This window comes from Clarias gariepinus, chromosome 15, assembly GCF_024256425.1.
Source record: "Clarias gariepinus isolate MV-2021 ecotype Netherlands chromosome 15, CGAR_prim_01v2, whole genome shotgun sequence".
In the NCBI taxonomy this organism is placed as follows: Eukaryota; Metazoa; Chordata; class Actinopteri; order Siluriformes; family Clariidae; genus Clarias; species Clarias gariepinus.
In genome coordinates this window covers 18,989,649-19,017,346 of record NC_071114.1, presented here as the reverse complement: position 1 = coordinate 19,017,346, position 27,698 = coordinate 18,989,649, and the positions used below count along the sequence as shown (strand labels likewise).

At 39.8% G+C, this 27,698-nt stretch overlaps 1 pseudogene; it reads left to right on the top strand.

Moving 5' to 3' along the window:
* Positions 1–5,496: 5,496 nt before the first annotated feature.
* Positions 5,497–22,780, top strand: LOC128543241 (tetratricopeptide repeat protein 14-like; annotated as a pseudogene).
* Positions 22,781–27,698: the final 4,918 nt, after the last annotated feature.

Here is a 27,698-nt window from a genome sequence, read left to right as displayed (position 1 = left end):
TAAACTTTTTGGAGATTCAGACGTTAACAAGCAGTCTTTATATAATTCTTTTGAAGCAGGTGATGATGTAACTGATGGATTTGATGAGACTTGGTGTTAAACTATTTGTACACGGTTTTGGTGAAGCTGGTGGTGATACTATAAATGTTTGTACTGAAAAACTTTCTGGATGGAGATTCAGATGAGAGTGAATTATCTGCAAAGGGTTGTAGTGAGGTAGGTGGTGATGTAATTGATGGAGCTTTAGAAGTTGGGCCTTGATTTATAGGGAATTGCACAAAAGTGTATAATGATCTCTGTATCAATAAACTTTTTGTAGCTTTAGAATTTATGAAGTAATTTGTCACAGAGTTTGTGGCAGTAAATTGTAATGTGATTAAAGATTTTATTGAACATTGCTTGTTAAATCATTTATGAATGATTTTGCAGAAGCAAATAATGATTTTGTAACTTTTTTTGACATGTTTTTTGTAGCTTCAGATTTTAGGAAATTATTTGCAGAAGATTCTGGGTAAGTGAATGATAATGGTTTAAAGGATTTTCTTGATGTTTTTTGTGACTGGGTTGTTAAATGATATATAGAAAATTCTGGTGAAGTAGCTGATGATGCTGTAACTGTTTGTTTTAATGATGTTAATGACTGATCTGTAGTCCTTTCTGATAAACTGGATGGAGATAGTGTAACAAAAACTTTTGACATTGTTTCATAAGTTTCAGATCTTGATGTTTGATATGTGGATGAATTTTGGATAGTTGGTTATACTGAAATTAATTCTGTTGCTTTACGATCTTCAATTTTTGGGTGGGCTGTATATGATCTGGGTAAAATAGATAGTCACTTTCTATCTATTTGTACTGATGAAGTTTCTGGAACTTTACCTGGAAATAATTTTGTAGATGATGATGCTGTAAATTCCTATGCGACAGAGGCTGTTGGTGGTGATTGAAGGCCCGTTGATGATAGTAATTCAAAAGATTCAGTTGTAGATGGATTATTTATAATTCTGTCTGCCGATTGTGAAATTGCTGATTCTAAAAAAGTACAGTAGTTGTTTGTAGTTGGGTAGCAGCTGTTTATGGTAGACATGCCATATTAATCAGATGCAATTGCTTAACTTTTTGGTTTTGAAAATCAGAGATGTTAATTGTTGTAATTTTATACACTTCAAACATTTCGATGAAGTTTACTAAAATTACTAATTTTAGAATCTTTATAGTCACAATTTGTACTATTGTACCGATTTCTGTTCTACTATTGTGGATTTAATTGGCATATTTTATAATGTTTTAAAAGAAGATCTCTATTTTTCTTTCCCTTTCGAACTGCTCTGAGATTTATGGAACATCAAATGCTCATATGTATGTTTATCATGCATAAATTGTTCCTCTATTATATAAATATCCAATATACAATTCTGTATATTATTTGTAAAAGATAATCAACACATGGGTAACCTACCTATTACAGTGGAACCTCGGATTTCGAGCATAATTCATTCCGGAAGCAGGTTCGTATTACAAAACACTCGTAAATCAAATTTAATTTTCCCATAAAAAATAATAGAAAATGAAATTATTTGTTCTACAATAAATACATAAAACAATTAATACAAAATATAAAGTAAGACTAAAACAAATTAACCTGCACTTTACCTTTAAAAAAAGTAAAAATAAATCCCAATGGATAAGTGTTTCCGCAGGCGCTGTGTGTCTGTGTGTGCGTGCGTGTGTGTGTGCATGCACATTACACACACACACACACACACAGCGCCAGACACACATTCTCTGCCTTACACAGAAACTCTGCTCTTTTGCGATTCTTTTCAATGGTAATGTGCCGGTTCATTTGTTTGTTTATTATACTAGTAAGAGACGAGAACTAAGACCCAGCAGGGGAGACGATTACCTACAATTTCACAGCACAAAAGAGAGAGAAACCGTTGGCTCAGTTGTGATCATGTGCTGCTCGGCGTCAAAATAAAAAGCGCATGCGTGATACATGATATTCGGTGCTCATAAACCAAGTCAATGCCCGTTTTTAAGTCAAAATTTATTAAAAATTTGCTCGTTTTGCGGAACACTCAAACTGCGTTACTCGTAATCCCAGGTTCCACTGTACTTAATATTTAATATCAAACTTTGATGCAAAGAAAAAAAATCTTGCCTTTTTTTCATTTATCTTTTTTTAATCCATCCTCCTATAAGACTATGATGAAGGTTTAGGATTATTAGCTTATGCTATAAACAACATGACCGTCACTGAACAGCCAAATTACACTGTGTTCCAAATTATTATGCAAATTGGATGTAAGTATAATAAACATTAAATGTTTAGTTTTTTAATAAACTCATGGATGGTATTGTGTCTCAGGGCTCTTTGGATCACTGAAATGAATTTCAGACATGTCTGATAATTAGTTTTCCAGATAAACCCAATTAAAGGAAAAGTACTGAAGAAGGTTGTTTCACATTATTAAGCCGACCACAGGTTTCAAGCAATATGGGAAAGAAAAAGGATCTCTATGCCGCCGAAAAAGTGTCAAATAGTGCAATGCCTTGGACAAGGTATAAAAACATTAGATATTTCAGGAAAACGTAAGCGTGCTCATCGTACTGTAAAAACATTTGTGGCTGATTTAGAGTACAGACAGCTTCGTGCAGATAAAGGCAGAATGAGGAAGGTTTCTGCCAGACAAATTCATTGGATTAAAAGAGCAGGTGCTGAAACGCCATTACAAAGCAGCAAACAGGTACAGTGGAACCTCGGATTACGAGTAACGCGGGTATTCATCTCTTCTGCTGGGTCTTAGTGCTCGTCTCTTACTGGTATAATTAATCCGTGTGTGTGTTTCTTTCTCTTGCGCTGCAGAGTGTGTGTTATGTGTGTGCACGCATAATTTAACACCGCCGGTTCACACACACACACACACATGCTCTCTTTCTCTCTCGCCTTTACTGTGTGTCAGTGTTTGAGTGTGTGTGTTATGTGTGTGTGTTTTTCTTTCTCTTGGGCGAAAGCGCTGCAGAGTGTGTGTGTGTTATGTGTGTGCGCATAATTTGACACCGCGTCTGTTTAAACACAAACGCTCCCTTTCTCTCTCGCCTTTACTGTGTGTCAGTGTTTGAGTATGTGTGTTATGTGTGTGTGTGTTTTTCTTTCTCTTGCGCTGCAGAGTGTGTGTTATGTTCGCACACACACACTCTCTCGTCGTTAGTGTGTGTCAGTTTTTGAGTGTGTGTGGGCGTGGAATTTGACACCGTGCCGGTTCACACTCTCTCTCTCGCCTTTAATGTGTTTGTGTGTGTGTGTGTGAAACAGAGAGGGGGTGCTTAACTCACACACAACCGGCACGGTGTCAAATTATGCTTGCGCACACACATAACACACACTCAGCAGCGCGGGAGAGAGAAAAAACGGTTGCAGTGGGCCCAGGCATACATGAAGACTAATTTTTAAACAGTGCTGGTTACTGATAAGTGTCGTGCAACCCTGGATGGTCCAGATGGATGGAGTAGTGGATGGTTGGTAGATGGCCACTATGTCCCAACAAGGCTGCGACATCAACAAGTAGGTACCGAAATCATGTTTTGGGCCGGAATCATGGGGAGAGAGCTGGTAGGCCCCTTTAGGGTCCCTGAAGGTGTGAAAATGACCTCTGCAAAGTATATTGACTGACCACTTTCATGTCACAAAAAGAAGAACCGTGCCTTCCGTAGCAAAATCATCTTCACGCACGACAATGCACCATCTCATGCTACAAGGAATACCTCTGTGTCATTGGCTGCGATGGAAATAAAAGATCATGGTGTGGCCACCATCCTCCCCTGACCTCAAACCCAAAACCTTTGGAGCATCCTCAAGCAAAAGATCTATGAAGGTGGGAGGCGGTTCGCATCAAAACAGCAGCTCTAAGAGGCTAATCTGACATTCTTCAAAGAAATTCAAGCAGAAACTGTCTAAAAACTCACAAGTTCAATGGATGCAAGAATTGTGTAGGTAATATAAAAGAAGGGGTCCTATGTTAAGATGTAACATGCCCTGTTAGGATGTTTTTGATTGAAATAGCTTTTAAGTTTAGTAAATATGACCTCCTAAAGCTGCAAATTCAACAAAAGCCTATTTTCAGTTCTTTCCAACCTATAAAATGTTTTAACTCTGTTGTGCATATTAATTTGGAAAAGTGCATTTTCAGTTTTTTATTTTTTAAATAAATATTGTTATCAATAGGAGGTTTGTGCAATTAAATTCGAATTATACACTTATGGTTGAGAAACTAGAAAATTATACTGTCATTTGCATTGACTAATTATGAAAATCAGAGTAAGATATAATTTGCGTAATAAGTAGGAACGCAGTGTAACTACTGTATGTCAGAAAATAAATGCTCATACTGTGTAGAACGCGTTCAACTTCATGACTAGCTTGTTCAGAATCAGGTATTTATTGTAGACTGTTTGACCCGATTTTCTTGTCATACATTTCCGTGCAGCACAGTGCGTTAAACCCTCCTGAAGCCCAGCTTCACTGAAGCTCTATGGGCAGCACAGAGGAGCTTTTTCACTGCAGAAAAGCTGGACGGTAATTGGATAAATGCACCAAAATCGTAACTTCCAGGGAAGCTCAGCTTCTCTGGGAGTGAATAGAGCAGTGGATGGGCGAGGACGTTGGCTGCTGCATGATGATTGGAGGAGCTGTTTAAAGGGCGGAACGCCTTTTTGATTGACAGCATGTCTTAAGTATACATCAGCGCTACAGAGATTCGAGTTCAGTCCCATGCGGATTTGCAGGTGAAGTGGTATGACGAAACCTTCTCAGGGAATGGGATGTGTTTAGTCAAACGTGGGTTTTTGGGATCTTGGTAAATGATAAGGCATGAAAAGTGCAAAGAAGATGTGAGTTCATGTGCAAGATTTAGTTGTCTGGACAGGGTCAGGTTTGAACATGCAATCAATGAAGATCTTCGGATTCAGGTGGCAAAACATAATGAAACAGTAAAAAAAAAAAAAAACAGGGCTTTCCTAAACTGTCTAATTGATGTGACTTCCCTGCTTGGCCGTCAGGAGCTGGCATTCGGGGGGCATTATGAGAGTAGTGAATCAGCAAATAAGGGGAATTACAGGGAATTTACAGAAACATAAGCTAAATATGACTCTGTCTTGGCCACTCAATTTCAGTCATCAGCTGTGTTTTCTACGATGTTGCACTCAATCCAAAATGACTTGATCTCTGCTCTCGCAGCCACTGTTTCTGATCATATAAAAGGTCAAATTCAGACTGCTCCTTTTTTTGCATGTCAGGTGGATGAAGCAACTGACATATCTTGCCATGCCCAATTGTCTGTCATTGTTAGATATTTGGATAGTGAAGGTTAAATTCAAGAATGCTTCATTGGATGGATGTGTCAGGGGGTCGAGATGCTCAGTCTGTGTTTGTAGTTTTAAATGGGAACATGCAGGGCTACAGGTTTAAAGAAAGACTTGTGGCACAAACCAACGATGGGGCTGCTGTCTTTGCTTTATCTCTCAATGGCCTACAGGCTAAAGGTAAAGTAATTACCCCCTAGTGCAGTGTTTGTGCATTACTATGCACACAGACTGAACCTGGTGTTGTCCCAGGGTGCTAAATGCTTGCCTAAGTCAAGAATATTTTTTGCATCTCTCTCTGGGTTCACCACATTTTCACAAGTCCACAAAAATAATGTCTTTTTTGGAGGCTGCAGGGTCCTCAAGATTGCCCAGAAACGCTCATCACATCACAGATAGTGAGCACTCTCAGGCAGTCCGTGGCATTTTATGGACAGAGTCTGTTTTCTCTGTTAAAATGTGAAGAGAATGAAAATCCAGACTTTAAACACAGCACAGTCGATCTCGCCAAATCCTTGAAACAGAGGTACCAGTTTTTTTTTCCTGTTTTGACCTAAGAAACCTGTTTGGTCAGTTTGGTATAAAATATAAATTTTAGCTTTTTGCGTTTTACGGTTTTCATATGATATGAGATGTAAAGAAAGGGATTTGGCCTTTGTCCATTATTCCCAGAGAAGGAGGTGGGGCCTTTGTCTATTAGTAAAAGGGAAAGAAGTGTGGGCTTTGTCAATTAGTCCCAGAGAAAAAAGCGTTGCCTGTGTCTGCTCGTCCCAGACAAAGAGGCATTGCATTTATCCATAATTCCCATAGTACAGTGAAACATTGAATTGCGAGTAATTTGGTTTGCCGAGCGTCACATGATCACAACTTAGCCAACTGAGCCATTGGTTTTCTGGTATATTTCTCTCTCTTTTCTCTCCCTCTCTCTTTCTCATTGTGGGTAATTGTCTCCCATACTCAGTGTCATATAGTCAAGATCTGTGCATGCGTTTACTGTTTACTATAACATTGTGACCGTGTGTGTGTAAAGCATTTTTATTGTGTCCAAATGTATTGACTGTTCTTTGGTAACTGTACTGCAACAACATCCCTTGTGAAGGGGAAAAAAAAAGTTAAAAAGGCTGTAGCAGCGTGCAACATCACATTTTCAGGAAGTACTCAAAAGGAGGCAAAGGCGAGTGTCATTAGAGTTCTCAGGGTCTGTGTCCAATCAGAGATGTCCCATCAACTGGAAATCATGATGATCCTTTGTCTTATTTCCAGACTGGGGATTTGATTAGAGGTGTAACAATTCACCCCATAATTCAATCCAATACATTATACTTGTTTCTAAAAAGACTCATTCTTAGTAACAAGTGTTTATATTTTAACAGAATGTACAGCAGGTTCACCACATTTTAAAATATAAATACATTTTATAGCTCTGTGTCATTTTACCATGGAAATAAAGGTCAGAAGAAGATAAATGTAAATTTCTAGTGTAATTGTTATAATACAACTTTTATTTTACTTTATGACCATTTAAACAGAGTTGGCTATTTATCTAAATGTTACTGCTATGCGTTTAAAACCAATGTTTTTAACATGACTAATAGAGGTATTATCTAATTGTGTTAAGCTGGTGTGAAGGACATCGACCGCTAAACAATGAATATATATATATTCATTGTTTTGGATTTAGCACTAATTGGATGTGAGCAAAAAAACTAAAACAAAGCAGTCAGCTATCAACTGTGACTAAATTAAAAAGGCCTGTCTGAGCCGACAAAATGATAGAAAAAAGGCTCTAGACATTATCAGGAAGATTTTGTGAACAAGTTGTTCTGTCTGTGAGGTTCTGAAACACTACAGTATTTGTCAGTCCTCGTTTATACACTTGAACAGCATTTGTTCCTCTCATAAAAAAAGGTATGCTATGTTGGATATTTCTCACTCATCACTGAGAGGTGATTTATGTTTTCTTCACTCGTTTAGCCGTGGCGAACAGGTGGCCGTGGACTACAAAGAGTCGTATGAGATGTTACTCCAAAGTTCACTCGGCTTCTCTAACCCTTCCAATGTGGATTATTTGCTTGGCAAGCTAGGAATCAGCGACACGCGATCGCACTCACTAATGAGAGGATTACAGAGGTATACATTGTTTTTTTTATTCTTTTACTTTGTAAATACCAATGTAGGTATGAAAATTATAGGTGGAGTATTTAAATATAGCCAGTTTTTCTTTATTTTGTAATAAACATTTCATGGAAGATGATTTTGCAAGTGCTATTCGGAAGAAGCAGTCTGCTTCCTGGGCTTTGAAATGGTATGCATGAAATTTACCCCTCCCTTCATTTTATCTTTTATTTAAAGTATTTTGTATAAATATGACACTAATATGGAAACGCATGTGATTTGTTAATCTCTGGCAGTGTGAAAGCTGGTGTGAATCATTTTAAAGCAGGTCACCATGTAGAAGCGGTGAATGAGTACAACAAGGCTTTAGAGATTGACACCAACAACGTTGAAGCTCTTGTGGCACGTGGCGCTCTGTAAGCTCCTCCAGTTGAAATCCAAACTCATCCACATAATTTATTATTATTATTATTATTATTATTTACAGATTTTTACACAGCTTTGATTTGGTAATACTCAAATTCATACCAAACGCTTTCTTTCTGCAGATATGCCACTAAAGGCAGCTTAGTGAAAGCCATCAGTGACTTTGAGCTAGCTTTGGAAAGCTGCTCAACACACAGGAATGCCAAGAAATATTTGTGCCAAACCCTTGTGGAACGTGGTGGACAGTAAGACTGTTTAGACAATAACAAAATTTTCTGTGTGCATAATTTGCAGTAACCTTGGTGGAGTTAAATTTTATATTAACTTAGCTTGTTCTTTACATCCACATATTTTAGATTAGGATGCAAATTTATGTTATGTATATGTCTTTATATAAGTTACTTATAAAACAAGCTCATCAAGCTAACTGAAGCTTATTTTAAATAAACAATATTGTTTAGTTAAAAAGAAATTAGGCAGTCACTAAATGTTAATTTTCAGTAAACACCTGAATACCACCTAATACTTTCTTCAGAAAAAATAAGTAGAAAATTAAATAAAACTAAATCAGAAGGATACAAGACAATTAAGGTAAAAGGAAAGTTATGGAATTGCTGATTGAAAGATTTAATAAAATGTTTATTTCATTAAAATTATGATTTAAATGTGCATTTATTGTCTGGTCCATCAGGCTGGAGGAAGAGAAGTTGGTTACAGCAGAAGGGCTTTATAAGAAAGCAATAGCTTTAGATGACACATTTCATGAAGCGTAGGAAGCGCTGAGAAAGCTCCAGCTGCACATCCAGGTGAGCTGTAACATCCCCAAACGTTACAGTGCAGATGTGCACATTTACATGAACTGTACAGTGTAAATTTAAAACGTCACAGTTTAGATTTACAACATAGTTTTACAATACAGCTGATCTGGAGTTTTACAGTTCCCTTTCAAAGGCTACACTAATGCTATGGGAATATCTTTTCGTGTACCAAACACGCCAAATTTTGGCTTATATAACCTCGGTCAGGTGACGTCATCTGATTAGATGCACCTGCAGGTTATAAATAGGAGTGAGCCGGCAACATTCCTTAGATCTTTTTCTTCACCGCATTGTGTGTGTCAGCAAGCATAACAAAAATACAAAATAAGCAGAATTAAATCTCATAAAACTCACCAGATAGTTTGGCGGAGTTTAGAACTAGATGTCCCCCTCCTTGTGAAAATTTCCTTTCGGAGGGCGATATGCACACATTCTGCTTCGAATGTTTGGGTGAAAAGCACGCTCTCGAAGGGCTTAATGGAGAGTGTGAGCAGTGTGATCTTCTCCCCATGAAGCTGCTTCGCGCGCGTCTCGCGTTCTTTAGGAAACCACGAGCCGCGCTGCACTCATGGGGATCACAAGCAGATCTGGCCGAGGAGCGTGAGACGGAGTCCCTCCTTTCTCTCGCCCTCTCCCCTGATCCCGATGTCTCTCCTTCCACTTTACGAGCGCACTCTGGTGCTTCTCGCAGGTGTGTTGAAGAGACTCGTTCTTCTGCTTCTGTGGAAATGGAAGTTGCTTCCTCAGAACGCTCCTCAAAAGACGAGAGAGAATATGAGGAATTGCTTGAAGTTATAACGCATGCAGTCGAACAACTGCATATTGACTGGCCACAGGAGCAGGCTCACCCAAAACAATCTAAATTAGATGACAGATTTCTGTCGGGTGGCCAGGAGATGGAGCCAAAACACCACTCTCTCCCATTTTTTGATGACCTCCACAACGAGTTATCTCGTTCTTGGAAAAATCCTTTTTCTTCCCGTATTTTTGTACCATCGACTTCGTTTTATTCGAACATTGTTGATGCAAAAGCACGAGGTTATGTGGTGATGCCCCAGATAGAAGAGACGCTTGCGGGCTATCTCTCTCCTGGAACATCATCCTCATTAAAGAAACCAACACTTCCCTCCAAGCCGTGTAGAACTTCTTCTACCCTGGTAGGGAAAGCGTTCCAAGCAGCAGGTCAGGCCGGCGCTTCCTTGCACACCATGGCGGTTTTGCATGCGTATCAGGCTGATCTGCTGAAAGATTTGAGCACGAGCGGCACACTGAATCATGACGCATTCAATGAATTACGCTGGGCTACTGATTTATCCCTGCGTGTGACTAAACAGACAGCCCGTGCAATCGGCCGCTCCATGGCCTCCTTGGTGACCGCTGAAAGGCTCCTGTGGTTAAACCTGACAGGCATCAAGGACAAGGATCGAAGATTTCTCCTTGATGCCCCTGTCTCACCTTCCGGCCTATTCCGTCGCCACTAGGTTCCGAGAAGCTAAACTGTATGAACAGGCTTTTGGGAAATTTCTCCCACGCCGTGCTCAAGAGTCGAGGCCCTCGGCCACTGAGCCTCGACCAGATCTGAGTCTTACCAGGCGAGAGGCACAGAAAGAGAGCGTCAGCAGCCAGGCACCCCCCGTAAGGACTGGGGTACGGCTCGTCGCCTCTCACAGGCTGCCTCCAAAGATCAGATTGCTGCACTGTCTTCTTTTTAAAGACTAAGTCCTGAAAGCCTACGTGCCCAGGACTGTGGGGGTGATCCCCCGCGGGGAACGGCACTCAACGCTCTTTCCTATAAGAGCATGCCCCCCCGGACACCCCCAGGGGGTCGGTGTTCAGTTTCCGCCGCCACTGGTGTTTCGGACCTCACCAACCTCCAGAGATATGTTAGTGCCTCGGTTTTATCCTGCTATATTCCAGGATGCTGAACCACTAACACCCCCCCACGCACTAAAACTTGTACCCCTTTCGGAGAAACTGGCAGAGTGGAAGCTACTGCCCGGCATATCTCCCTGGGTGCTAAAGACTGTAGAGAAAGGCTACATGATTCAGTTTGCTCATCGCCAGTACAGATTCAAGATGTTAACCATCAATATGATTGTCTCGCAAATCCAACCAGAAGATTGGTTCGTGACGATAGGTTTAAAGGACGCATACTTCCACATAAAAGTTTTGCCACAACACAGGAAGTTCCTGAGGTTCGGTTTCGGGGGAGAAGCTTACCAGTATCAGGTCCTTCCATTCGGACTAGCTCTGTCACCCCGCACATATACAAAATGTATGGATGCTGTCCTGACTCCTTTGCGACTCCAGGGCATCTGTATTCTCAATTACATAGACGACTGGCTAATCCTGGCCCAGTCTCAGCAGCTAGCGCTTCGACATCGCAATGTCGTCCTAGCTCATCTCCATTCGCTGGGATTGAGACTCAACGCTACTAAAAGCGTTCTCGTTCCGGCTCAGAGGACAACATACTTGGGTGTCAGATGGGATTCGATCACTATGCGGGCACAATTGTCTCCCACTCGTGTCGAATCCATCCTCAGCGCCCTCAAGGAAATCAGACCTAGACCAGACTATTTATCACTTTAAAAAATGTTTAGGCCTCATGGCAGCTGCATCCACGGTGATACCTTTGGGCCTTCTGCACATGAGAGCTTTTCAGTTGTGGCTAAGAGCCAGGGGATTTCATACAAGGGCCAATCCCCGAAGGCGAATAAGGGTTACGCTCGAAGGACGTCGTACCCTTTCTATGTGGTTCAGACCCCAGTTTCTCACCTTGGGTCTTACTCTAGGTCCGTCTTGTCGTCGCAAAATGCTAACGACAGACGCTTCCCTTACCGGCTGGGGTGCGGTCTTGGATGGCCGTCCAGCTCAAGGGCGCTGGAGAGGTCATCTTCTCGCATGGCACATCAATTGCCTCGAAATGATGGCTCTATTTTTGGCCCAACAGCACTTCCTCCAGCAGCTTAGAGGATACTATGTTCTAGGGCGGGTGGACAATGCATCGGTAGTCTCCTACATAAATCGCCAGGGCGGACTGCACTCGCGCCGCTTGAACGAGCTAGCGCATCAGGTTCTGCTCTGGGCACAGGACAAGTTCCTGTCCCTCAGGGCGATTTACATTCCAGGGCACATGAATGTGGGAGCAGATTTACTGTCCAGAAAAGCTGTGACACACGGGGAATGGAAACTCCACCCCGACATAGTCAGCCAAATCTGGGAAAGATTCTTTACAGCAGAGGTGGACCTCTTTGCCTCCCAAGAGACAGCACAATGTCCTCTCTACTACTCTCTGACTCATCCAGCTCCCCTGGGTCTGGACGCGATGGCCCATACGTGGCCCAATTTATGCCTTTATGCATTTCCGCCAATATCTCTGCTCCCGGGAGTCCTGGCGAGGGTCCGTCAACACGGTTTGCGCCTCTTACTGATAGCGCCCCGTTGGCCGGCCAGAGTATGGTTCTCGGATCAAATATCTCTCCTCGATGGCTCACCTTGGATGATTCCAGTGAGGAGGGATCGTCTGTCTCAGGCGCAGGGGACAATATTTCATCCCCGACTGGAGCTTTGGAACCTTCACGTTTGGCCCCTGAACGGGACCAACTAAGTCAAGCTGGTCTCCCAGCCTGCGTTATTGACACTATTCTAGCCGCTAGAGCTCCCTCCACTAGGAAAGCTTATGCCCTCAAATGGAATGTTTTCGAAAGTTGGTGCATGACGAAGCAGGTAGACCCAGTCCACTGCCAAATTGTTTCAGTGCTAAAGTTCCTGCAAGATAAGTTGTCCTTGGGCTTGTGCCCTAGTACCCTTAGGACGTACGTGGCCTCAGCTTGCCACGTTTCAATCGAGGGTATTACTGTGGGAAAACACCCTTTAGTTGCCCGTTTTATTTGTGGAGCTAAACGGTTGAGGCCACCCACTAGAGCCACGACCCCTTCATGGGATTTATCTATCGTGCTCGAAGGTCTAATTGACACTCCTTTCAAACCACTAGAGTCAGTGCCTGACAGGCTTCTGACTCTTAAGATGGTTTTTCTTATGGCCATTACCTCTCTCAAGAGGATTGGGGATCTGTGCGCCTTGTCAGTCTCCCCATCCTGCCTGGTCTTTGCCCCTGGGCTAGTCAAGGCCATTCTGCATCCTCACCCAAACTATCTTCCGAAAGTTCCATTTTCAAACATGCACCCTGTTGTTCTTGAAGCCTCCTGTCCTCCGCCTTTTACAGCTTTGGAGCTTAGGAAACTTCACCTATTATGTCCAGTACGTGCTCTTCGGATTTACGTCCACCGCAGCTCATTATTTGCTATGGAGGCCGCAACCGGGGGGCGGCCGCTACTACGCAGACCATGTCACATTGGGTGAGAGATGCTATTGCTCTCTCCTATGAGGCGCGTGGGCTCACTTCGCCTCTAGGAATCAGGGCTCATTTAACCAGGGGGATTGCCTTCATCTATTGCACTAGCAAGAGGTATTCCCCTGCAACAAGTGTGTGACGCGGCGGGCTGGTCCTCTCCGCACACATTTATTAGATTTTATAGTCTGGATGTTCCTGTCACTCCGGGCTCACGAGTCCTCGAGTCAGCTTCCCAGACATAGTTCTGAGACCTCTTAGCCTTGTGCGCACACGCTACACAATGCGGGGTCCAGACACTCGCAGTGCGGCGACGTTGGTACTCTCGTTCCCATAGCGTTTTCACGCAGCATCGAGTGTAGCCTTTGAAAGGGAACGTCTTGGGTTACTTTGTTGTAACCCTGTTCCCTGAAAAGGCGGGAACGAGATGCTGCGTCCCAATGCCGCACTGCCCACGTGACCGGACGTCTGTTCAGACAATCAATCTGAGGAATGTTGCCGGCTCACTCCTATTTATAACCTGCAGGTGCATCTAATCAGATGACGTCACCTGACCGAGGTTATATAAGCCAAAATTTGGCGTGTTTGGTACACACATGCTTCACAACCGGCAACATAAAAAGATATTCCCATAGCGTTGTCACACAGCATCTCGTTCCCGCCTTTTCAGGGAACAGGGTTACAACAAAGTAACCCGAGACGTTTCTTGTTATCACAGTTGCTTGAAGTTTCTTGAATTGCCTTGAAAAAAGAGATTAAAGGATAAACATGAGGTAGCCAAAACCTCCCAACATTTACAGTATACATTTTGTTTCGAAGTGTCCCTTGCAGAAGAAGCCTTCTCCCAATGAACATCAGACAAGAGTACATATTCAATTTCAAAATTTACAAGATTATTCCTGGTTGGCTGGTCTGGATACACTGATAATACCTTGTAATAAACAAACCTGATGATACCACTGATGTAGCAGTTATCACTTCTTTATATATATATATATTTTTTTACACTCTGATTACTCTGATGTCTGTTAACTGCGCAATATGGAATATTTTGACTAACTTTTATTTTTATTCCAGACTTTAGGAAAAAAGTTTGAGCAGTGACCTAAATATTTAAAGGAATTCTGCTTAATTTTTGTTTTCTGGTAGGCATTTATTTAACTGTAATATAACTTAAAACCACAAATTAGAGTGAGACAAAAGAAAAACAAAAAACCTTCTACAAGTGAAATTTATTAATTATCCAGCAGAGGGCAGTCCAACGCAACAACTCTACTTGGATGTGCGTTCACTGATAGAGAACATAGTACAGTTGTGTTCAAAATAATAGCAGTGTGTTGAAAAAAGTGAGTAAAGCTCCATATCCATATACAACTTTGAATTTAAATCACATAAATGCATTGGACACCCTGCACATTCTATTCTGAATCACAACATAAAGAAAAATGTGCTAAATGAATTTTTAAAAGTTTACAGAAAGTGAAGAAAAAACAAATATTAGTCTGTTAAACAAATAGCAGTGTCATCATTTATCTTTACAAAGTGAATTTACCGTTTAAACAAAAATGCTTGAAGTTTAATCTTTCTTGTGCATCTCTGAACTAATATTTAGTTATATAACCATGCTGATAACTGCTTCACATCTGTGACAATTGTACTTCATGCCACAACTCCTCTGCATTTTTTGGTTTTGCCTCAGAAACAGCATTTTTATTGTCCGGCCACAGGTTTTCTATTAAATTAAGGTCTGGGTTTAGGCTGGCCACTCCATAATGTTAATCTTGGTGGTCTGGAACCAAGATGCTGCTTGCTCACTGGTGTGTTTTGGGTCGTTGTTTTGTTAAAACACCCATTTTAAGGGCATTTCCTCTTTGGCATAAGGCAACGTGACCTCTTTAAGTATGTAATGTATTAAAATTTATGTATTCAAATTGATTTATGATCCCTGAAATGTGATAAATAGGCCCAACACCATAGTACGAGAAGCATGCCCATATCATGATGCTTGTCCCTCCATGCTTTACTGTCTTCACAGTGTACTGTGGCTTGAATTCAGTGTTTGGGGGTCGCCTGACAAACTGTCTTTGACCTCTCGACCCAAAAAGGACTTCTTGTTTTTATTAGTCCACAAAATATTGCGCCATTTTTCTTTAGGCCAGTCAATGTGTTCTTGGCGAACTGTAACCTCTTCAGCACATGTCTTTTTTTCAACAATGGGACTTTGCGGGGGGCTTCATGCTAATAGTTGGCTTCACATAGCTGTCTGCTAATAAGAACAGTACTCACAGGTAACTTTGGATGTTCTTCGATCATGCTGGAACTGATCATTGGCTGAGTCTTTGCCAATTTTGTTATTCTTGGATCCATTTGAATGGTAGTTTTCGATTGTCTTCCACATCTTTCTGGTTTTGATCTCCATTTTAAAGCATTTGCTATAATTTTAGCAAAGAAGCCTATCAATTTTTTGCACTTATTTGTATGTTTTTTCTATCTCTAATCAACTTTTAAATCAAACTACGCTGTTGTTCTGAACAATGTCTGAAACGACCCATTTTACTCTGATTTTCACAGGGAAATGGACTGAAATGGACTATTACTTCACTCCACCTACAAGTAAAATATTTACTATGAAGAAATATAATTTCTCCCAAAAACAATTATGATCTGGTTACTGATGTTGGACTGCTATTATTTTGAACACAACTGTATATTCAGAGGAAAAGATTGACATGGGGGAGGTATGAGACTGTGCCCAAGAGAGCTGAATAGTGGGGACAAACTGGAAGAGAAGACAGATTTTATTGGAAGTTGATAAAAAATAAATCTCTCAATTTCTCTCTCTAGCAATACAGTGAAAACCACAGGCTTCTCTGGAAAATCATTATTTAATTTTACAGTGCCACAACTGATAACGTTGGAAGACACCACAATAACATCACTAATATTTTATTCACCAAGAACTCCATTTAACTTATTTGAAAGAGACCTGTTATGCCAATTCAAGTGAGTCCAATGACACAATAAAACTTCATTATGAAGCTGTTGCTCATACCACTCTTATCAGCATACAACAATGAAACTACAGCAACTACCATGCAATATGATGCATAATATGCTGTGTGCACAGAAAAAGAAGGTACCCATAAAAACCTGCAAATTTGCAGTTGTACATGCATATGGATGTTTCCAGGTACAGATCTGCTAGGCCAGCAGAGTGTTTCCTGGTACAAAGACATTAAAACAGGTGTTAGAACACTTTGCACATTTTGTGTAATTTATAGATTCATCTCAAATTTTTATTGTTACATTTTTCTTAGTGCAATTTAACCTTTACTGAAGTAAAATTCCTTCTATCTTTTCTATCCTATCTTTCTTATTCAGGTCACAAACAGTCATATAAGCATTTAACTGCATATCATATGTGTACGTTATATGGTTTATGTGAAAATTTAAATTTAAATTTCATATTATAGATAATAGAATAGTATGCTTGGTAAAATAAATTACTTAGATAATTTATATAGATACAATATATAAACCATAAAAAGCGACCTTTAAAAGAGCAGACGTAGACATGTATGCAGAATCTAGTGAAACAGATGCATAGGGTTAGGGTTACCACATGTCTGTGGTAAAAATGCACTTTAAAAACTGTAGATCAAAGAGACTTTGGGTGACCTTTAGAAAAGTAAATGAAAGTGGGTGAAATACAAAGAATTGATAAAAAAAAAACACTTCTTTGAAATTTGTGTGTGTGTGTGGTGAGGGGCTATGAATGCATAAAATAAGACAAAACTTAAACTCCTGGATAACACTGATAAAGCATATGTTAATACTTTAAAGAAATTATTTAAAATTAATTCTGACAATGAAATATTACAGTAGTTGAGATGCAGAGATAAACTGAAGAAGAACTAAGGGAGGGGACAGGAAACTTGTATGTCCCCAGTGCAGAATATAAAAGATCACACGCCAAGACCCCTCAGGAGTAGGATCTTGAACTTCCTAGGGATACTTTGTTTTTCTTTTTTTTATCAAAGTTTTTTTTTATTTATTTTCAAACTTTACAGACAAAAAAACAAAACACAACAAAAGAGAACACAAACCCAAAACCCCCTTCCCCACAACACCAGACAAACACAAGGATGCCATAACAATCAGATGTCCATAAAGAATTAAAATAAAATAAGTAATCTTCATACCAGAGGTGTGGACTCGAGTCATGGGACTTGGACTCGAGTCAGACTAGAGTCATGAATTTGATGACTTTAGACTCGACTTGACAAAATATAAAAAGACTTGCAACTCGACTTGGACTTTAACATAAATAACTTGGACTTTCACTTGGACTTGCGCCTATCTTGCATAATAATAATAATAATAATAATAATAAATATTATTATTATTATATAATATTTAATTATAATAATACTTATTATTATTAATATTATAATATATAATATTTAATCATAATATAATAATCATATTTATTATTATTAATTTATATGTAATAATAATAATAATAATAATAATAATTATTATTATTATTATTATTAATGTCTTGAGACTGTATCTGACGGGTCTCTATTTTGGCATTATGGTTTTGCTGAAAAGGCATATTTGATATGAAATATCAGACAAAATACTGACATGTTTACAGCCTACAAGTGACTCAGCCGAGGTTCATCATTCTAAATATGTTCAAGATAACAAGGGAAACACATCCTGTTGGCTAGAGTTCGTCAGGGATTAAAAAACACTAACTGTCCCTTTTATTCTTTACCGCGCTCTGTAAAATTTCAGTGGTCCGCCCTTTGCGGGCGAGCCTTCTCCTAAATGCGCGTTCCCTGTGCCCTTTTCACGGGGGTGGGGCTAAAAAAACGCATCCTGATGGGGGAACCAACTTCGACACAGCACCGGATTGTTTGTATGAGGTAGCCTAGGTAGTTATGTGAAGAAAACAACGTTATTGTTTGTATGAAGTAGCCTACTTTATTGAGAATATGTGCTACCATTTTACATTGCTACTAGCATTTACTTACATTTGTATTTTTATGTATCTGAGCAATGTTCTTTTATAAAAAAAGGTTTGTTTAATAAATACAGATCTTACAACCATACATAATCTGTATACATTTTATTTTTCTGCTAAAAAGACTTGAAAAGACTCGAAAGTCAAACCGTAGGACTTTGGACTTGACTTGAGACTTGTTGGCCTTTGACTTGACTCGGGACTTGCCTGTCTTGACTCGGGACTTGCCTGTCTTGACTCGGGACTTGACTCGGGACTTGACTCGGGACTTGACTCGGGACTTGAGGGCAATGAATTGAGATTTACTTGTGACTTGCCAAAGTATGACTTTGTCCCACCCCTGCTTCATACACACTTCCTTTACAGTACAATATTATCTGCGTTTATGCAAAAGTTCATTTTTTTCATTTTGCGTTCAGCAAAAGTTAAGAAAGGCTGCCAAATACTATAAAATGTGCCAGTAGACCCTCTAACTGTATACCTAATTTTCTCCAGTTTAAGACAGTACATCACTTACCTTATCCAGTGGCTAAATGTTGGTGGATCAGGGTTTTTCTATTTAGTCAAGATTAATCTCCTAGCCAAAAGGGAACAGAAGGCCAATATTTTAATTTTCCTTTGGTTAAAACAGGTATTTTCTGGAGGCACACCAAACAATGCAATAAATGGAGTTGGCTCTACTATCTCTCCAAATATTCCAGAAAAAGTCTCAAAAATATTGGTCCAGAACATGTAGAGTCTTGGACAAGTCCAGAACATATGCAGCAGAGTTGCAGGAGCCTGCCTGCATCTGTCACATGTGGTGTCTATATCAGTTTTAATCTTAGAAAGTCTGACTTTTGACCAATGTAGACGATGCACATCTTAAATTGTGTTACAGCATGTCTAAGGCAAATGGATGATGAGAAAATTCCCTGTATTATTTTGTACCAGATTTCTTCTGAAATTGGGTTATCTAAATCTCTCCCATTTATTTCTGAGTAAGTCGAAGGGCATTGAATAATACATATTTAGTATTTCATAAATCCTGCGTATAGTTTGTTTTTGGACTGATTTACATTCAAATGTTGAATCTAATAAAGAAAGTAAAGGGCATGATGGGAAATTATTAGAATTTAATGCCACAAAGTTCCGAAGCTGCAAGTACCTATAAAAATGTAATTTGGGAATGTCGTATATCTGTACCAACTGTTCGAAGGATGCAAAATTTCTATTAATATAGAGTTCAGACAATGAGACCAAACCTTTTTTAGCCCAAACTTTAAAAGCATCATCCATCATAGATGGAACAAACATGTAATTTTTAGCAATTGGGCCAGCCTGCGGTAACTCCTTAAGGGAAAACGATAGTCTGAATTGATTCCAGATTTTAACTGAATGTATAACAACTCGATTAGAGGTCAAACTAGAGATTTGTTGAATAAATGGTATTTTAGAACACAATAATGCTATTAGAGAAGTGGGCCTAACTGAGGCCCCCACCAGAATTGTCCAAACAGGGGGATTAATGTCATTATTTAACCAGAACCTCAGTGCTCTTGTATTGGCTGCCCAGTAATATTACATGAAATTTGGAAGTGCCATCCCTCCTTTTGCACGAGGTCTCTGCAGTATACTTCTTTTAATTCTTGTTTTTTTTTTTGTTCCAAATAAAGGTTGAAATCTTATTATTTAATTTAAAAAAAGAAATATTTTGTTAAGAATAACGGAAGGCACTGAAAAATATACAAAAACTTGGGCAATACACTCATTTTAATTGTATTAATTCTTCCACCCAATGAGAGATGGAGGTGGTCCCAACGCTCAAGATCTTGTTTTAGATTGGATAAAAGAGGTGGATAATTGGCTCTGAACATTCTTTATGATCATGCGTATCCCAAATCCCAAGGTATTAAAATTTTTTAAGGCTAATTTTAAAGGGAATTGAGCTTAAAGATGACAGACTGATTCCATCACCAACAGGCATTATTTCACTTTTCTGGATATTAACTTTATAACCAGATATTTTGCCAAACTCTGTAAGTAGAGTCACTAACTTAGGTAAGTTTGTCAGGGGTTGTGACAAGTATAATAAAATGTCGTCTGCATAAGGCGAAACCTTATGTTCCAATCCTGCCCGTTGAATACCCTGGATATCGGCTTTTTGTCTCAAAGTTAAAGCAATTGGTTTCATTGCAAATATAAGTGGAGACAGAGGGCATCCCTGCCTCGTGCCGCATTGAAACTCAAAATAAGCAGATATTCTGTTATTAGTATGCACAGCAGCTAATGGAGACGTGTATAAAAGTTTTATCCATGATATAAGCTTACTACCAAATCCAAACCTCTTCAGAGTATTAAAAAGATAACCCACATGGTAAAATGCCTTTTCTGCATCCAATGAGAGAACTACCTCCGGTGGAGAGGGGCCATAAACCTGTTTTCTTAAGTAGTTTTTTTGTGTTTGATTTAAGTACGGAACCCACCCGAAAGTTAGTAATATCGCCTGACAATGCAGAAATAAAAAAAATGGACATGCATCGACTCGTTTGTCTTTCTCATCACTGCATGGGCATGAATTAACGGGCTGTTACGCTGCTGCGAGCAACGCCAAAAAAAGCGGAGAGTCTAACACAGGGTAAGTAGCGTACTGAGAGAGATACGAACGCGATGTGTTTACTAATGTATTTACATGACTTCTTAATCATTGACAGACACCGTTATTAACCATCTAGCGTTACAAAGGTAAGCATAATATAGTTTTCCGACTATGTACACAGTTTGCAACTAGACAATCACCTTAATGCATTGTTTATTATAAACGTGCGATTAGGAATTATATAGAGACGGATGTACATAGAGAAGACAACATAACCATGTTCTATGAGAGTGTAAGTTACATTACACTCCGCATTCATCGTGATTATTAGAAAAGGCGATCTGCAAAGATTCATAGAAAAAGAAATCACACTCACCGAGCCTGGTGAAGATGAAGCAGGAACACGAAGCGTTAGTACAGATCCATTTTTTAGGAGCTGCTTTCTAGCAAAACCTGCTTTTTATTGACCCTCGTTTATAAAGCAGTCTGGTGAAAAATGATTAGCGCAAACATGAACGCATTTAGGTAGATCGCCGGGGACGTTAGCTTCAAAGAACAAAATTCAGCAACTGCGTCCTCAGTGGCTCAGATGTCGGTAGTGAATGACGACTGCTGTGTTTGCTATTACACCCAACATCTGTACACCACGCTCGCTTAGGCAACATTTTGCTCCAGCGTTGAAAAACAGTGGCCGACAGCTTCTTCTCACTCGGGGTGGGTCTTTGCTAAAACACTAGTGTCAATCAACTATAGTAGGAGCGGCCTCTGTTGGTGTGGCGTCACATCAACAGGCATTTGAGATTGGCCTGATTTCAGAAGGGGCATCCTATTTTAATAAATAATAGGAAAATCACTGGGCGGCTCTTTATCATTGTAGAGTGGTTGTGTACACACTCTCCTAACACACATTTCAGTCCAAACAGCTTGAAAAAGTGCATGTAGGACCGTATGACCCCTTAAAGAAGGGAGATTGGACGGAATGAGCTAAATCTTAAGAGTGTTCTTGTCTTTTTTAGGGATTATTGAGATAACTGCCTGACGCATGGTTGGTGGTAGGGATTTTACTAAAAGTGACTTCAAAAACTGAAAAAGTAAAGGAGAAAGCTGCTCTGAAATTTTTTTAAAGAAATCTGTTGGGAACCATCCGGTACCGGTGATTTGCCACTCTGCATAGATCTAATTGCTAAGGCTATTTCTTTCACCGTGAGATTTTCTTCCAATTCAGCAACCGTCACTGGATCTATAGAAGGGATATGTATATTATTAAAACAGTCCTCCAGGGAAAGTAGATCGACACATGAATGGGAAGTATATAGTGACTGATAATAATTTTGGAAACATGCATTAATTTTAAGGCTATCAGTATTTTTTAAGCCTTGTTCATTGTTAATTACAGGGATGGACTGATTGGCAGTCCTTTGTCTTAGCTGATCGCCCAGCCTTGTCCCTATGCTCATAGGACATATGTCTTAATTTAGAAATAAGATATTCAGCCTCTGCAAAAGTATACGCATTTTCATTGTGTCTGCAAAGGGTATATAACTATATAATCTATCTAGCTCCAGTATCTCATCAGCCAGTTTTTTAAGGCGTGCAGTGTCATTTTTATTTTTCCTTGCGCAATATGAAATTATCTGGCCTTGTAAATATGCCTTTAGTGACTCCCATATAGTTGAAAAGGACATCCCTGTTGATTGGTTGATCTCAAAGAATAATGTAATCTCAGAGGAAATGAATTCGGTAAAAGCTTCCTCTGATGGAAGCAAGGAGTTGAACCTCCAGGGACAGTAGCAGTAGTATCATCATCAACTTTATTTATAAAGCACTTTAAAACAGCCACAGCTGACACAAAGTGCTGTACATTAAAAACTAAAACAATCTACATTTATAAATAAAAGAAACTAAGTCTCACTGGGGCCAAAAGTCAAAGAATAAAAATGGGTTTTAAGACGTATTTTAAAAATTGACAGTGAAGATGCAGTTCTAACATGCAGAGGCAGGTTGTTCCACAGTTTGGGCGCCACGATGGCGAAAGGCCTATCCCCTCTGAGTTTCCTCCTGGATCTCGGTACTTCCAGGAGAAGCTGATCAGCTGACCTAAGAGACCGACAGGGTGTTTAGGGGTGAAGAAGCTCAGATAAGTAAGGCAGGGCCAGATTTTGAAGGCATTTAAAAACAAACATAAGAATTTTAAAATCCACTCTATAAGACATAGGCAGCCAGTGCAGTGAAGCCAGCACAAGGGTTATATGCTCTCCATGCGGGTTCCTGTTAACATTCTCGCAGCGGCATTTTGAACCATCTGCAGACGTGAGAGTAACGATTGACTAACCCCCACATAAAGTGAGTTACAATAGTCCAAACGGGAAATAATAAAAGCATGGAACACTGATTCAAAATGCTGCCTAGAAAGAAAAGATTTCACTCTTGCCAGTCGCCTTAACTGATAAAAACTGGACTTCACCACCACACTAACCTGGCTGTCCAATTTAAAATCACTGTCCAACTTAAAACCAAGGTCATTTACAACAGGTTTGAAATATACTTCCAAGGGTCCCAAATGAACAGAGGTTGGTTCACAGGGACCGCTGGGTCCAAACACCAAAACCTCTGTTTTCTGTTCATTAAACTTTAAAAAGTTTAAAGCCAACTAAGCTTTTATATCATCTAGGCATGTCAGGAGATGTTTTATGGAGATCCCATCCTTCTGCTTCAGTGGGAAATAGATTTGGCAATCATCAGCATAACAATGAAAGTGGATCCCATGCTTTTTAAGGATGGAGCCCAAAGGAAATAAATACAATAAAAATAACAGTGGCCCTAAAATAGAGCCCTGTGGTACGCCACATGGCAAAGAAGCAGAAGGTGATTCGAAGCCGGAAAAACTAACAGAAAAAGATCTATCTGTCAAATAGGATTTAAACCAACTTAAAGTGCCGTGCCACCAATACCCGCTAGATCACTTAAGCGGGATATTAAAATATTGTGATCCACTGTGTCAAAAGCAGCTGTTAAGTGGTTACCAACAACAACGTGGTTACCAGAATCGCATGCCAGCAGGATGTCATTAATGACTCTTAATAGAGCAGATTTAGTACTAAACTGCAGGCTTAATATGACTAACCACATCCCATAAGGTGGCGAGAGTCACAGGTTCAAACTGAGTAAAAACAGAGGAATCAGTTTTAGGAGCTGTGATAAGAGCCCTGGTGGCGACAGCCTTTTCAATAAAAAAGCTCAGAAAATTATTACACATATCAGATGAATCTTTACAACAGACATTTGATGATGTATTAAGAACAGAGTCAATGGTCTTAAATAACACACGAGGATTATGGCTGTTGGAAGAGATAATATTTGCAAAGTATTCCCTTTTTGACTCTTTAACAGTGTTCTGGTAGCGGTGCCAGCAGTCTTTTAGAATTTGAAATGACACTTGCAGTTTATCCTTTTTCCATCTGTGTTCTGCTCCGTGACATTTTCTCTTAACAGCACGAGTATGGTCATTAAACCAAGGCTGCCTGGTTTTTAATGGAGCCACAAAGTCCATGATAGTTTGAAAATTAGAATCAAACCAGCAATGTAGCTCTTCTGCTCCAAAGGCATCAGAAGGAGCACAGAGCTGATTAAATGCAGCAGAAAACTGTATGGCAGTGGAAGGGTTAATAACCCGGAATCGCCGAGTGACAGCACAAGATTTAACTGCAGTTTGTGAAAAACCAACATTAAATAACACAGGCATATGATCTGAGAGTACAAAGTAAGAGATCTCCAGATTAGTGATAGGCAAACCAAATGAAAGAACAAGGTCTAATGTGTGTCCGTGCTCATGTGTAGGGCCAGACACGGACTGCACCAGCCTAAAAGAGTCAATGAGGTTTAAGAAGTCCTTTACCAGTGGTTTATCTGGACAAGACACATGTATATTAAAATCCCCAGTAATAAAAACATGATCATATTTGGGGATTATGTCCTTATTGTATTTCGGGGAACGATAAATGACAGCACAAAAAAAACGGATTCGTGCGACCCATCTCAATCAAGGAAAGTTCAAAACTTGAAAAGGAGGGCTGTAAAAAGCACTGCTCACATTTATACTCCTTTTTATAAATAGTCGCTATACCTCCACCTCTGCCTGATGTCCGTGGCGAGTTAAAATAACAACAATCCACAGGTAAACGATCAGATAAAACACTGGTCTCACCTTCGCTCACCCATGTCTCAGTCACACACAAAAAAATCCAGGTCACAGGTGCTGAAAAAATCCCGGAGAACAAACGTTTTGTTCAAAATTGATCTGGCGTTCACTAGGCCAAACCTGACAGGATTTTGAGATGAAGCAGGGGTACGAGCAACCTGGCGCAACGGCCTCAAGCTTTGATGTTCTCGGCAGAGGTTTAGCCGAGGGGGGCACGGGCATCGAGGCCGAAGAGCGTCACCAAAGCCGGCCATGGGTACCAGGCAGGTATCAACCGGCATCTTCTCGCCCTCTCATGGGATTGTGTATTGGGGATACGCATTCTCATAATTAGGGGACCATAATCAGATATAACTATAGCTCCATAATGACATTTGGTAATAAAAGGAAGAAGTCTTTTGTCTAGGAAAAAAGTATCTATACAGGAAAAGGTTTTATGAACAGAAGAAAAGAAGGAATATTCTCTGGAAGTAGGGTTACGAAACCGCCGAACATCAGCTACTGTATACCATATGATTTAAGAAAAATTTAATTTAAAGTGCTGATTTAGAGATGGGAGCTTTTTTGGATGAGCTAGGGTCTAAAATGGGACAGAGTACACAATTTGTGTCACCACCAAGAATAAGGTAGTGTGATGATATATCTGGTAACCGAGAGAAAATATTTAAAAAGAATGCAGGGTTATCCCAGTTTGGTGCATAAATATTGGCCAGGATGACTGGGAGGAAATAAAGCTGGCCCACCACAATAACATATCGCCCCAAGGAATCAGCCCCTACTCAAGTCATAGTGAATGGCGTATTTTTCTTGATGAGTATGGCCACACCTCTAGCTTTTGAATGGAAATTGGAATGATATATCTATTCCACCCAAATCCCTCTGAGCCGGAAATGATTTGTTGTACTTATATGAGTTTCCTGAAGAAATGCGATGTCCGCATCAAGTTATTTTAAATGTGCAAATACCTTTATACGTTTCATTGGATGGTTAAATGGCTTAACATTCCAGCTCACGAAAATTAACTAAACAGCCATCCAGCCCTTTGGAAGTTTGGATAGCTGTCATCTTAAGGGGAAGTATTTATATATATGAAATCCAAAAGCAACTTAAAGTGAGTGAAAATTAACATGGACATCTGACAGAATAAGTCTGGTAGAAACCCCCCCCGGCTAAAACAAATACTTTACATGCACTATAACTGTTTTGCTAAATAATAAGCAAACTAGAAATAAATACTCAACTATAAATTACATTAAAGACTTTATTTAAAAATGAATAAAATACATGTATGTATTGGTGGTGCAAGAAGGCAGAGCATCAAGGGTCCGTCCTCTCCACGACACTCTACAACAGGGGAGAAATAAAGACATATAAGTGTCTAGTAAAAAGGCTTCATGGTGTGACTATGCTGCTCCATGGCATCTTTGTAATATACATCCACATATGAATTTATAAGCAAGTTAATATCACTTCATGATGTTTAACATCATTTGACATTAGCTTGACACACGCAGGCAGACAGGCACGCACACAAAATTTCATAGAATGCAAGCTTTTAGTAATGCTGTGTATTAAAACCAATTATTTGGTTTTGCTATTAAGGATTGCTGCAAAATTTGGCCCCATCTCCACCATTCGTTAACACACACATCATGTCCATGAAGAGAAATGTGTCCCTGTCCCCTGATTAAGATGTGCTCAGTGGTGTTCTTGAAAAGAGAGTTAAATACTTCTGAGCACTCACCTTCTGTTCAGGAATTAAAGCTGGTGTAGAAATCAGCTGATACACTGGCAGTTGATGATTTACACACAGTTCGCTGTGAGAAGAAAAACACACAATCATACATATATTTAATATATTTTATCGCGCTCCGTAGAACTTCACTGGTTTGCGCATAACCCTCTGCTGACGAGCCTTCTCCTAAATGCGCGCTCACTGTGCCGTTTTCACGGGTGTGGGGCTAAAAAAAACGTATGCTGATGGGGGAACCAACTTCGACACAGCACCGAAAAGGTTCTGTGTTCAGTTGCGTTTTGACCTCACTCCCATTGTACTTTGCGCATTAGCTTTAGCTTTTAGCTTGCAAAATACGGGAGAAAGAGAGTTCTCACATGGGAAAAAGCACACATTTACAAGGGAAAAAGCACACATTTAAAAGGGAAAAAGCACACATTTTCAAGGAAAAAAAAACACATTTATATGGGAAAAAGCACACATTTTCAAGGAAAAAAAACACATTTATAAGGGAAAAAACATACACATATACAGGAAAGATTATTTGCCCTTCTGGGCCACCGTATAAAAGGCATAAAAGCGGTATAAATGAGTGAGAGTGAGTGAAAAACTCCACTCTATTGTTGGTTATTTTCCTGCAACAGCACGTCCCCGTCAGATATGCCCCTGTCAGCTTTTACTCTGACTGATGATGCAATCATTTGAATCAATTGCCACAAATGTTAGTTAAAACATTAATACTGTTCAGGGCCCGGTTTCCTGAAAGCTTCTTATCGCTAGGTAGTTATTTAGTTGTACTGTACCTTAACCTCTCTCTTAACGTTATGGCGCGATTCCCGAAACGTTCGTACTCTAAACATATCTTAGGTAAGTCAAAAGTTCTGAAGGTTGGTCAGTCTTTATAAATCAGCGGTGTATGGAAGCACATTATGGCACCTTATCAAAGTTGTATTAATGATGGAATATACTGTAGGCCTGTTTAAGAATTTTATTTGATATTAGAACTAATTGAGTGACTTTTAATTAGCCTATTTCATAATGTGACTAATGCATTAAGATTGGCAATATATATTGAACACAA